At 46.7% G+C, this 13,525-nt stretch overlaps 1 pseudogene; it reads left to right on the top strand.

Annotated features, from left to right (window-relative positions):
* Positions 1-226: 226 nt before the first annotated feature.
* Positions 227-12,794, top strand: LOC124029681 (annotated as a pseudogene).
* Positions 12,795-13,525: the final 731 nt, after the last annotated feature.

Genomic DNA, 13,525 nt, shown 5'->3' with positions numbered 1-13,525 from the left:
AGGAAGGAGCAGGGTGGACTGTGTATGAGCTCAGGCAGGAAGTGGAAGAGCCTCTGGATTCATTGCTGCAGAGTGTCAGGCTTTGTCTCTACCTACATAACATGGCAGGACAGCTTCAAGTCTAGTCAGATATCCAACCTCCTATACAGAATCCTCTAAGGGTTGGTGGTGCTCCACTTGTCTCGAAGTTCAGGGCTCCTCTCTGAAGGACACTTTTTCCTTGCTAGTTGCTACAGGTCCTAGGCTGGTGCCATGTCGATGCTGCACAGGCTGGCGGGGAGGCTGTTCCTGCACGCTGGGCCCTGTCTGGGAAACACCAGCGGTGGGGAGGGCAGACACTGCCAGCCACAGGAGGAGCCAGAAGCCCACTGCTGGAGTGAGTGACTGACTTGACTGGAGCAAGAGGGCGGAGCCTGTTCCCACGACACTCACGAGGGAGGGGAGTGATTGGTTGGAGTGGCTCGAGGGGGGCAGGGGGATGTGACTGGGTGTGTCAGCCGTCCGTACACACAATCGCACTGTTTTCCAGTTCTCTTGTCGATTCTGTGCTCTCCGTGTGCGTTTTACTATACTTGTGAGTACCAAAAGTTCTCACAAATGCTAAACCAACTAAAATTCTGAAGTGTGGACATTTTGCTGATTCACACTTGTAAAAAGGCAATGTTGGGGTTAGTTAGGTTTAGGGAAAATAGGATTTGGAATGTGAATTAAAAAATTGTCCCTAAAAAGTTGTCACGTATAGTAAGACATAGCTGTGTGTGTTGTGCAGGATGACTATGCTTTGGTTCGGGTTCTACGGAAGTAGACTCAATTTGATTAGCTTTGTTTTTTGGCTAGGTTAGTTGTTTTTGTACTGATGTTGTGTGGCCAACACACACACATACAAAGCTCTTTTTGATTCAGCACCTCGTGTTTTGTTCTGTTGCCTGGTGTCGGCTGCGTCACAAAGTTCCAGGGAAGCCGTTTGTCTGTCTCCCGGGAAACCTGTCTGTGTCTGTCCAGCGGGGTTCCCTCTATGTGCTCCGGGCCACATGTGTCTGTCTCGGGGACAAGATGTCTGACTCACCCAAGCTTCCTTCAATCTGGCTTTGCATATCTGAACATGTCATTCCAGTGTTGTCTACAGTCCCTCTGTGTGGGTACTGCTCAGTAGTCAGTCCCTCTGTGTGGGTACTGCTCAGTAGTCAGTCCCTCTGTATGAAATGACATGCATTTGGCCCTGTGACGCTACACTGTCAAGGTGGAGCTTTCACTGTGGCTATAAATGTGTGGGTGGCTGGCGGGGTGGTTTACACTGGCTTGCATAACAGGGCCAGGCTAGCATTTGTATAGCACAGCACTTCTTGACTCTTTTTAAAGGCACTTTGTTCTTCTGGGCATGCTCAGATACTCTTGTAAGAATGCCCAGTCACTCTCACCTCTTGTAACTCCAAGTGCTGACTGAACCTAAGTACCTGACAGTACAGTGGCCAGAAGCAAACCAGGACTGAGGTCTGTGAAGTGGCTGGGTTGTGGATTTATCACTCATTTCCTCTGGACTCTCACACACACCCAACGGATGTCTCTCTGCAGCCTCTCTCTCTTTCGCTTCCTCTCTCACCATCTCCCCCTCGCACTTCACTATATATATCACCCCCACACCCCCCCACAACAGTGTGGCTTTCTGTATCCCCCCCACGTCTCTGTCCAGCTCCACTCGTCCACTGTGTAATGTGTTGCCTGCGGGCTGTGTGCTCTATAAATTAGGTCTGATGTGGACTGGATGTGGTTTGGTGGGCTCCAGAGTGAAATCTCGGTCAGCGCGCCTCACCCATCTCCCTGTGCCTGCGTCACAAGGGGTCCCAGGAGAGATGGGATTGATCGACATCGATCCTGACGCAGGGGCACAGTGGTGTGTTGCATTGGGCACTAGAGGGGATGTGTTTTAGCTGTTTGACTGCTGTGGTTTTTCTTTAGAAAAGCTCTTCGAAAACATCTGAAATGGTTTCACACCGTCCTGCTGTGGCATCTCACATGGGTACTTACATAGACACAGGAGGTTTCCTGATCACATGATTCGGAGCAGAAACCCCTTGGTTTACTGGATGGCTAGTTGATGAGAGTAATATATCGATGGTGCCAGGAATTCAGGCTGATCTCCTGGTTTGACGGAGCAGAGACTGTCATGACTTTTTTCCCATAGGAGAGATCCTCTGGGCTTCTCATAAATATAACCCTGGCTGGGTGATGCCTCCCCCAGACCAGGCCCCTGCTGTGTGTTTAAAGGATAGGGAGCAGGAGGTAGAACTGTGTGCAGAATAAATATAGATACAAACTGAGCACAGGTCCAATTGATCTATGTGAGTTGTTGTAACGAGAGCACAGCACTGTGGGCTTTATTTGGCTCTGACTACCAGGGCTCTGGCTTCTGAATGAGCTCTGCTCTTGCCAGACACAAGACAGACAGAAGGAAACTGGAAAGAATGTAGAAGGTGAGAGAAGAAACCAAGGAAGTTGGAAGGCTGTCTGTGTTTCTGGACGTAATGGGAGAAGGGGCGATGAGCCAACCACTGTGAGGAAGAGGAGGCAGGTCGCGACGTAGAAGGGCAGAGCTGATGTCAGGCTCAGACAGCCACAGGAAGAGCTCCAGGAGGCATGGTAAAGCAGGAAGAGGGAGTCTGGGTCCACCTCTGGCCTGCTGCAGAGGCTGCGGGGGTTGCAGCACCAGAGATGCCTATAGTGATCCCTGAAGGTAAGGGAGGGGTGGGCAGAGATGAGAGGAAGGCTAGGAATCATCTTCCACCCGTCAGATGGTATTCGTGGCAGCCAAGCCTCACAAATCTAACAAAGTCTGCACTAGATCAAGTCAATTCCACTTGGGCCATTGTTGGTTTAACTGCTGAGCTGTTTGATAGCTAGATGTAACTTCCTCCTCAGCTGTGGCTGTAGGCCTACAACATGGAAGGAGTGTCCTATGGGAGACTATGTTGGGGTTTACTTAGCTGGGAATAAAGGAACAAACTGACTGAGAAATGTACTTCTCCCCAGGGAGACTAGTCTGCTTTTCTTCTCAATGGCTCTGGCATGGAGCAACATGGTTGTAGTCATGTTTATATGAACTTTGGTCAGTGCTGCTCTCTGGTCTTCCCTTCTGTTGGAGTTCTCCAGAGAGAGCAAGCAGAGGGTGGGTATGTGTGTTTATAGCCCTTGTGAATGGAGAAAAGCAGAACCACTGAGGAGATATTAGTGCTGATCACAAGGGTCTGTATGGCTTTGAGGTTTTGACTGTTTGACAAATGTAATGTTAGTGATGCTCCAGAGGTTTTGTATAATTTCATCCAGTTGTTTTCACGAGCCAAAATGGTTCCCAACAATTGTGTACAACGTCATCCATTTTGTATGATGTGTTACGAATTCCAATTCTATAATATATTACTTAATTAAGTGTTTATACTATGAAAGGGGACAAGCACGAGCCCGCCAGAACAAAAATGTTTATGGAATGCAAAGATTTGTGTGGCGTTCTCCAGATTGGCAGATGGTGTATTAGGCTATCCATGTGTGAGCCATAAATTTACACCTAAGATTTTCGAGATCTGTTTAATTCTTAATTTAAAGAAAATTGCATACTGGTTTAAGAGGGTGACCGATTTTTAAATGTTCAGCTTTCCTCTGACAAACCCATGGATTTACTGTAGTGTACGTATTCTCCCTCAGCCCTCTGTATCCTATAGTAGTATTAATAGTACTGCTTACTAGCAGCAGCCTGCCAGCTAGCCACTGTCCCCAGTGTTGAGTGGTAGTGATGTAGAGACTTACTAGTAGCAGCCTGCCAGCCAGCCACTGTCCCCAGTGTTGAGTGGTAGTGATGTAGACTTACTAGTAGCAGCCTGCCAGCCAGCCACTGTCCCCAGTGTTGAGTGGTAGTGATGTAGCAGCCTGCCAGCCAGCCACTGTCCCCAGTGTTGAGTGGTAGTGATGTAGACTTACTAGTAGCAGCCTGCCAGCCAGCCACTGTCCCCAGTGTTGAGTGGTAGTGATGTACTTACTAGTAGCAGCTGCCAGCCAGCCACTGTCCCCAGTGTTGAGTGGTAGTGATGTAGCAGCCTGCCAGCCAGCCACTGTCCCCAGTGTTGGAGTGGTAGTGATGTAGACTTACTAGTAGCAGCCTGCCAGCCAGCCACTGTCCCCAGTGTTGAGTGGTAGTGATGTACTTACTAGTAGCAGCCTGCCAGCCAGCCACTGTCCCCAGTGTTGAGTGGTAGTGATGTAGCAGCCTGCCAGCCAGCCACTGTCCCCAGTGTTGAGTGGTAGTGATGTAGCAGCCTGCCAGCCAGCCACTGTCCCCAGTGTTGAGTGGTAGTGATGTAGCAGCCTGCCAGCCAGCCACTGTCCCCAGTGTTGAGTGGTAGTGATGTAGCAGCCTGCCAGCCAGCCACTGTCCCCAGTGTTGAGTGGTAGTGATGTAGACTTACTAAAGCAGCAGCCTGCCAGCCAGCCACTGTCCCCAGTGTTGAGTGGTAGTGATGTAAACTTACTAGTAGCAGCCTGCCAGCCGGCCACTGTCCCCAGTGTTGAGTGGTAGTGATGTAGCAGCCTGCCAGCCAGCCACTGTCCCCAGTGTTGAGTGGTAGTGATGTAGCAGCCTGCCAGCCACTGTCCCCAGTGTTGAGTGGTAGTGATGTAGACTTACTAGTAGCAGCCTGCCAGCCAGCCACTGTCCCCAGTGTTGAGTGGTAGTGATGTAGCAGCCTGCCAGCCAGCCACTGTCCCCAGTGTTGAGTGGTAGTGATGCTTAGCAGCCTGCCAGCCGGCCACTGTCCCCAGTGTTGAGTGGTAGTGATGTAGACTTACTAGTAGCAGCCTGCCAGCCAGCCACTGTCCCCAGTGTTGAGTGGTAGTGATGTAAACTTACTAGTAGCAGCCTGCCAGCCAGCCACTGTCCCCAGTGTTGAGTGGTAGTGATGTAGACTTACTAGTAGCAGCCTGCCAGCCAGCCACTGTCCCCAGTGTTGAGTGGTAGTGATGTAGCAGCCTGCCAGCCAGCCACTGTCCCCAGTGTTGAGTGGTAGTGATGTACTTACTAGTAGCAGCCTGCCAGCCGGCCACTGTCCCCAGTGTTGAGTGGTAGTGATGTAGACTTACTAGTAGCAGCCTGCCAGCCAGCCACTGTCCCCAGTGTTGAGTGGTAGTGATGTAGACTTACTAGTAGCAGCCTGCCAGCCGGCCACTGTCCCCAGTGTTGAGTGGTAGTGATGTAAACTTACTAGTAGCAGCCTGCCAGCCGGCCACTGTCCCCAGTGTTGAGTGGTAGTGATGTAGCAGCCTGCCAGCCAGCCACTGTCCCCAGTGTTGAGTGGTAGTGATGTAGACTTACTAGTAGCAGCCTGCCAGCCGGCCACTGTCCCCAGTGTTGAGTGGTAGTGATGTAGCAGCCTGCCAGCCAGCCACTGTCCCCAGTGTTGAGTGGTAGTGATGTAGACTTACTAGTAGCAGCCTGCCAGCCAGCCACTGTCCCCAGTGTTGAGTGGTAGTGATGTAGCAGCCTGCCAGCCAGCCACTGTCCCCAGTGTTGAGTGGTAGTGATGTACTTACTAGTAGCAGCCTGCCAGCCAGCCACTGTCCCCAGTGTTGAGTGGTAGTGATGTAGCAGCCTGCCAGCCAGCCACTGTCCCCAGTGTTGAGTGGTAGTGATGTAGACTTACTAGTAGCAGCCTGCCAGCCGGCCACTGTCCCCAGTGTTGAGTGGTAGTGATGTAGACTTACTAGTAGCAGCCTGCCAGCCGGCCACTGTCCCCAGTGTTGAGTGGTAGTGATGTAGACTTACTAGTAGCAGCCTGCCAGCCGGCCACTGTCCCCAGTGTTGAGTGGTAGTGATGTAGACTTACTAGTAGCAGCCTGCCAGCCGGCCACTGTCCCCAGTGTTGAGTGGTAGTGATGTAGACTTACTAGTAGAAGCCTGCCAGCCGGCCACTGTCCCCAGTGTTGAGTGGTAGTGATGTAGACTTACTAGTAGCAGCCAGCCAGTGTTGAGTGGTACTGGTACTCATACAAGTAGCAGCCAGTCACTGTCCTCAGTGTTGAGGCATAGATAGATATGAGCAGGGATTCATGAGGAAGGGCTGGTATCTACATGTTCCCACAAAGCACAGTGATCAGCCCAATAAAGATAAGAGGAAGAGATGTGCTGCACTTCTGCATGTGATGCCGTGTCTGTGTGCATTAGAGCTAGAGTGTGTGACTGTATAAAGGTTATGACAAGTCACTTTGGAGTGGATCAAATCTCTCACACACTCACTGGCACAGAGACCATAATGTGTTCACACACAATACATTCACATAGATGCCTGTATCGATTGGCTCTCTGCTCTCGTTCTGACATGGCTGGAGGAGAAGTATTGGAGATAACATGAGCTCAGATGATTGGCTTCAACATCAGTGGAAATAAGCCCTGTATCTGTGTGGCCAGGGTAGGGAATGGGCAGCCTTGGGCTAGGCTACACATGGGATATACTTTGCTTACCGGCCAAGGTACACAAGACTCATTCTATCACACGCTCAAGTTAATCTCCAAAATGTCACTATTTGCCTTAGGGAGAAGTCTTTATATTATAGCTCTGGTCATGGTTATAGCGTGAACTCTGCTGCTGTATCACAACATCCTCGTTCTCATCTAAATGTGTCTAATGGAATCAATGTGTCGTAGTAGGGTAGGTGCTAAACCATCTGTTTGCTCTGTTACAGTGAAGGAGTTTCTTGCCAAAGCCAAGAGGATTTCCTCAGAAATGGGAGAATCCAGCACAGGTGAGTTAGGAAAGAGGAAGTGTAGGAATGAATGACAGGCCTGCACACGCTCAAGACTCCAGCAGCCCAGCCCAGTGTCAGTCACGCCTGGGTGAGAGAAGGGAAGTGGGCCCTCTGCTGGATCTAACTACAATCACATTGGTTGGAACTTCATTTTTTTAATGCTTTGGGGCATACGCTATAAATGAGCCTGGTCTACATAGAATGATTATGTGCAGCATTTAGCATAACACTTTCCCACCTTTTTCTTTTAGCTTCACACATTTAATTTGCTATTGTAGTAATGTAAGAATGGGGCGGCAGCGTAGCCTAGTGGTTAGAGCTTTGGACTCGTAACCAGAAGGTTTCGAGTTCAAACCCCCGAGCTGACAAGGTACAAATCTGTCGTTCTGCCCCTGAACAGGCAGTTAACCCACTGTTCCCAGGCTGTCATTGAAAATAAGAATATGTTCTTAACTGACTTGCCTGGTTAAATAAAGGTTAAAAAAATAAAAAAAATACCTTTGCTGCAATATGTGTGCACTGGCAGGACTAACCGTTGCACTTCTTGAATGTCTCAGAATCTGTATCACATCCTGCTTTTGCCTGTTTTTTGACAGGACTGTGAAGTTTGATGGGTAGTTTGAGTCCAGTGTTGCTACTCAATCGGACTCTGGCCGGTGTTGGGCTTGTTTCTCTGTTCTAACTGACATGCTCTCCTCTCCAGAACACCGCGGCCTTGGATGGCTTTGACCGTCTGAAGACCCTGGGCACGGGCTCGTTTGGTCGAGTCATGCTGGTCAAGCACAAAGAGTCGGGCCAGCATTTTGCCATGAAGATACTTGACAAACAGAAGGTATGTGATTTCATTCAAATTCAGTTAGTGAATTGACTCAAAGTCCTCTTTTACAGTACATGTAGATATTTTTATATTAATAAATACACATTTGTATTAATCTTTTGATTTATGTGAAATGGATCTGACTCCCCCTGTCTCTCAGCCCATTAGTCAGAGATGTAGGGGGCTCTCCTTGCTTAACAAGGTGTCCTGGTTTGTTCCCCTCAGGTGGTGAAGCTGAAGCAGATAGAACACACGCTGAATGAGAAACGCATCCTGCAGGCCGTCAGCTTCCCTTCCTGGTGCGGTTGGAGCACTCTTTCAAGGTACTGCTGGACGTGCGTGTGGGTGCATGCGTTCCTGTGTGTGTGTGTCATGGTTACCATTAGCTGGTAATAGCCAACTTTTGGCTGCGTTATTTTCTTTTTGTATTTTCTTAAGGTGCGAAGTAAAATTGGCACTGGCCCATGGTCCGGGAGAAGGAAAAAATACCCTTTGCAAATATATATATATTTTTGCCTATTCATTGATGGACGTACCAGTTGATGTAAATACGTTTGACCGATTATCGGTATGTGTTAATTTGCATCGTTTTTTGGAATTAAATTGGCACGTGTGTGTATTCATTATGTCTCTTTTCACAAGTGCACAGCATACTGATACAGAACCTTTGAGAGGAAAATCTGTCATACAGCACTTTTATAAGCCCAATCATTGTGCAATAATTCTAAATTGTGTGTTAAAAATAGTTAATGGGCCATGATTAAAAATAACTCATATTTTTGTTAACTGGTAATTGAAGTGTGCTTCCTGTTCACCATTCAAATACATAGGCAACAAAGGCAGGCTTCAGCAGTGCGTTTAAAATGTAGTTTGCATTTTGAGAACCTATAGGTACTTTATTATTTGTTTTAGTACATATTATGAGGCATGTTTTACCTTGCTTCAAAGTAGCCTAGGCAAAATCTAACCATATCCGTGGAGGCAGTTATTTAATAAAGACTTCCATATAGCATTGAAACCAGTATACTATTTCTCTCATGATCTATTGGTTTTCAACTAGTTTTTTATTGTCCGGTAGCCAATTACCCGTTCTCATGTCGCCTTGGTGCATTGCTGCGCTAATAATGTTAACAGTTGATCAACACTAAAGCTGAAGTTCTGATCTGTTGCATCACATTCATTTCTGTTTTTATGTAGCCAGGCCTACTGGTTATATGAATTTGGGCTCTATCGTCCCACAACTGTCGCAGAGTCTATTTGAGCTTTTTCTTTCTCGACAAGCTCACCAATAGAGTAGGCCAACGTTTCTACAATCGGGGATAGTAGATTGACATGGGCTCATAGGGGGTTTGTCCAAAAGGCTCTCCCAAAGTAAATTGAGTTAAATTGCCAAAATGATTATAGCCTAATTGGCCTAATTGGCCTACTCCTGTCTATACAGAAATAAATAAATACAGTAATTCAAATGAGGCTACTAAAGCATGAATTGGCCACAGAGGAACATTAGCTTCCCCTAGCCTTAAAAAAATAATAAGTTGTGGATTGTTTTAAATTGCATTTCCTGCAGTCAGAAGGAAAGGCAGCGTGCGCAATTTGGGTTGCCACTGTCATTGAAAAGTAGAGGCCCATCTAGGCATATTGCAATATTTCCAAACTCAATTGTGGGGAAAACACAGTTTGCGAAGCATATGGCTATTTCTGTAAAGCGAATACAATGAAAAGACTCAACTGTCTTTTAGTTATCAAAATTCAACTTAGGTTTACTGTTTATCTTATTGGCAACAGCGGAGAGCATCGGCCAGATCACCGGTGACTGTGCACTGCTCATATTCACTCTATCATTGTTGGGTCAGTGCCACTTACGTTTTTTTTTTTGGACAATCATTTCCTCCTCCAGTTTAGATTGTCCTCCTATTTGTCTCCCCTTCTCATAGGCCTATTCTATGGACAACATTGTTTTTGTTGATCTGTTTGTCAATGGCAGCAGAGTAGGCTACCCTGTCATTTGTGGTGTTAAAGATTCTGCTAATGTCTCCAGTCACACAAGGTGTAGTAGAATTGAATGAGATGTGTTTTTCCCATGCAAAGAAGGGTGTCTGCTGTAGCCCAGGCATCTACGCTATATGCACACAGCCATTCATACAACTCTTGATACAAACATTTGATTGAGTTGTATTATTAGTCTAAATGATGACTATCCGATATGCTCATCACATTACAAATAGCCTACTATCTTACATAAGTCTGCAAATGTGATGATGCATGGAATATTTTATTATAAAGGTGCAATTTGTTATGGTGAATATGTGCTTCCCCAAAGTTTAAACTCACGCTCCGCCTGTGCATAGGCTAGAGGTTTTACTATTTGTTACTGGTCTTGTTGGCTGAGGGAAAGTACATGTGGACAGTTATTCTAACATCTGCAAAGTGTGCAGTAAGGGGACACGTCATTGCATCCTGGGCTTGCATGCTCTGTTATGATTAAGTACCATAATCTAAATGTGATTCCTGTCATTCTGAGCACCGTGGGTGGACCCCCTAATCAGGTTACGCTCCCAATGCGAATGTGTCTGGTCAATTTTAAATGTGGTCAAATGTCCGGCGCCACATTTTCCTAACGGAACATACTTCCACGTTTGTGTGTGAAGGTGAGGTTCACAACTCAACTGTGTGAAATATTTCTCTCTGTAGGACAACACTAACCTGTATATGGTGATGGAGTATGTCCCTGGCGGTGAGATGTTCTCACATTTAAGGAGAATTGGCAGGTTCAGGTGAGTCTGTTTACTGGTCTCCTACTGTTGGAAATATAACCAAATACCTACAGTAGTTAACCCTCCCCATTTTCCATAGACCATGACTCCACAACAGCCTCCTAGTAAATATATGGTGGTGTCCACGTTACCCTCTGACCTCTCTCTCTCTCTCTGCCTGCAGTGAGCCCCACGCCCGCTTCTACGCCGCCCAAATTGTTCTGACCTTTGAATACCTTCACTCACTGGACCTCATCTACCGAGATCTGAAACCAGAGAACCTGCTCATTGACAACCAGGGATACATACAGGTGAGAACACACATAGTCAAATGGCTGTCTAGCTATACAGGTGGGACTAATGGAGAACAAGCATGGGTGTGCTGTACATACGACACATGAAATGCATTATACGTGCCCTGATTTCGTAGATGCTCTTAAATAAATAAACCTTCATACACAATTTCATTTAAATTCGGCCAAACTGAATGATAAGGAGGGTGAAGAGGTTGATTTTAATTTAAAAAGACAATAGTGTAATGATGAGTTTTATGTCTCAGAAGCAAATCATTTAACTGCGCTCCTTGCTGGTTGATACCATTCTCTTTTATGTTTTACTTTGTAAAAGATGCTGTTATGGAACTGATTTATTTACTATAACTCTATTACTAATGTATTGTAAGGGAAAGGAAAACATGCTGTGTTGCAGTAGGTCTTTAGAAAAATGCCAAACGTATCCTTGACTCTATCCAAGGAAGCAAACGATGCCAATCCACTAAATGGATGGAATGGGTGAGAATTGTGCAAGTTACTTCACAATCTAATTGAAATTAGGCATAACTGAATGATACGGGTGAAGAAGTTAATTTAATCTAGAACAACAATGGTGTATTGAGTTTTATGCTTATTTATCAGCATCGACGCCCATGTTAATAATTTGACAGTGCCTTTCAGATTGCTACAATTCTCTTTTACGTTTTACTTTGCTTATGTTTGCTACACCTTGGGGGTTGATCTGCGTCTGATACATATGCTGAAGGGAATGCACGGCAACGGTCTCTAGTGGCTGCTGGTAGGCTGAAGGGAATGCACGGCAACGGTCTCTAGTGGCTGCTGGTAGGCTGAAGTTCAAGTGTTAAAGGGATCACCTGCTAGCTGATACCATAGACTTCCAGTGATTATGCTAAAGCTAGTTAACTTTGGCTCACAGGCCTCCCGGGTGGTTAAGGGTGCTGTACTGCAGCGCCAGCTGTGCCATCAGAGTCCCTGGGTTCGCGCCCAGGCTCTGTCGTAACCGGCCGCGACCGGGAGGTCCGTGGGGCGACGCACAATTGGCCTAGCGTCGTCCGGGTTAGGGAGGGCTTGGTCGGTGGGGATGTCCTTGTCTCATCGCGCACCAGCGACTCCTGTGGCGGGCCGGGCGCAGTGCGCGCTAACCAACGCTGCCAGGTGCACGGTGTTTCCTCTGACACATTGGTGCGGCTGGCTTCCGGGTTGGATGTGCGCTGTGTTAAGAAGGCTGGTTGGGTTGTGTATCGGAGGACGCATGACTTTCAACCTTCGTCTCTTCCGAGCCTGTATGGGAGCTGTAGCGATGAGACGAGATAGTAGCTACTACAACAATTGGATACCACGAAATTGGGGAGAAAAAGGGGTAAAATTTAAAATAAAATGTAAAATACATTGGCTCGCAAAACTACCTGTAACTTCCTTCATACTGGACACAGAAACATAAAAATGGTATCCACAAGTTCATCTGACTCTGGGGAAGTAGATGAAGGGCATCATTGCCAAAATCCTGAAAGTATAACTTTAAGCGAATGTCAGAACTGAACTGTTGATTGTCATTGCTGAGACATCTGTGTTCCTCCCAGGTAACAGATTTTGGTTTTGCAAAGCGAGTGAAGGGCCGGACCTGGACGCTGTGTGGCACTCCGGAGTACCTGGCCCCTGAAATCATCCTTAGCAAAGTGAGCGGTCACCACCAAACCCCCGGCCTGCTGTCGCACCTCGTATCTATAACAACACTGGGGTTTTTACCATAACATAGGGGTCATTATCATGACACAGCAAAGATCATGTCACTACAGCCACTCACAAACAGCTCATGATTACAACCGCTGACTAGAGAAGAGCTTATGTATGACACGTTCCATTCTTCCTTTTTGTGCTTAGTTCTGCCTCTTTCCCTGGGAATCTAACACTCCTCTTTCTCTCTACCCCCCCAGGGTTATAATAAGGCGGTGGACTGGTGGGCTCTGGGCGTGCTGATTTATGAGATGGCTGCTGGCTATCCTCCCTTCTTTGCTGACCAGCCCATTCAGATCTATGAGAAGATTGTATCAGGGAAGGTGCGTACAGAGTACATCAGACAGAAACCCAGGTTACACTCTTCCTTTAAGACCTGCTTTCAGTACCAGTCAGATAAGGCAGTTCATTGTCATTTACCTCTAAACTAATTAGCTGTCTGTAGCCAGGTTTCCATCCAATTTGAAACAGATTTTCATGTGAGTGTTCTAAAATATGCATAAAACAATATGCACATTTTCCCACCGGAGATGGTTCTATCAAATAGACTTGTGGTGAATAAAAGGCTGTGTGTGATGACGTGCTGCACATAGTAACTTTTGAGGTCAATTTCCATGTTCCGAAATGGAAAGATCCATGTTAAATGGGTTTCCATCGAAATGATCAACTCTACTGATGGTTTCGTCACAAACTGTTGTTTATATAGCGAATGTGTCCATTCTGGTCTGGGCATGTGTGCTCTAGCCAACATCTCGCAGATACAGTGCAGGTAGGCTACCTATATTGTGAGATTATTATGGATTAGAGCAATATTATTTGGGGGTCAAGTGGCAGCCAAGCATCGATCATCATGTCACCAGAATAAGACCCTCAATATTTATAGGAAAGGAGCATCAAGCTCATCACTTCTACTTTCACCACCCTGTGAAGTTCAGGACTGATTTAATGTGTATCTTATAAACTGCTTTTCTGAGTCGAAGTGAGAGGATCACACATATAACACTGCGTGACTCCAAGTTTACTTCGGTATGATGGTCATTATATCAATATTTACTCATAAAGGTGTTTCCACTGCCATTTCTCACATTAATTTTAGAGACACAAAAAGATTCCAACATGGGCCTCCCGGGTGGCGCAGTGGT

Source organism: Oncorhynchus gorbuscha, unplaced genomic scaffold, assembly GCF_021184085.1.
Source record: "Oncorhynchus gorbuscha isolate QuinsamMale2020 ecotype Even-year unplaced genomic scaffold, OgorEven_v1.0 Un_scaffold_7248, whole genome shotgun sequence".
Lineage (NCBI taxonomy): Eukaryota > Metazoa > Chordata > Actinopteri > Salmoniformes > Salmonidae > Oncorhynchus > Oncorhynchus gorbuscha.
Note: the sequence above shows the minus strand (reverse complement) of the source record. Positions and strands in the feature narration are given on the sequence as shown.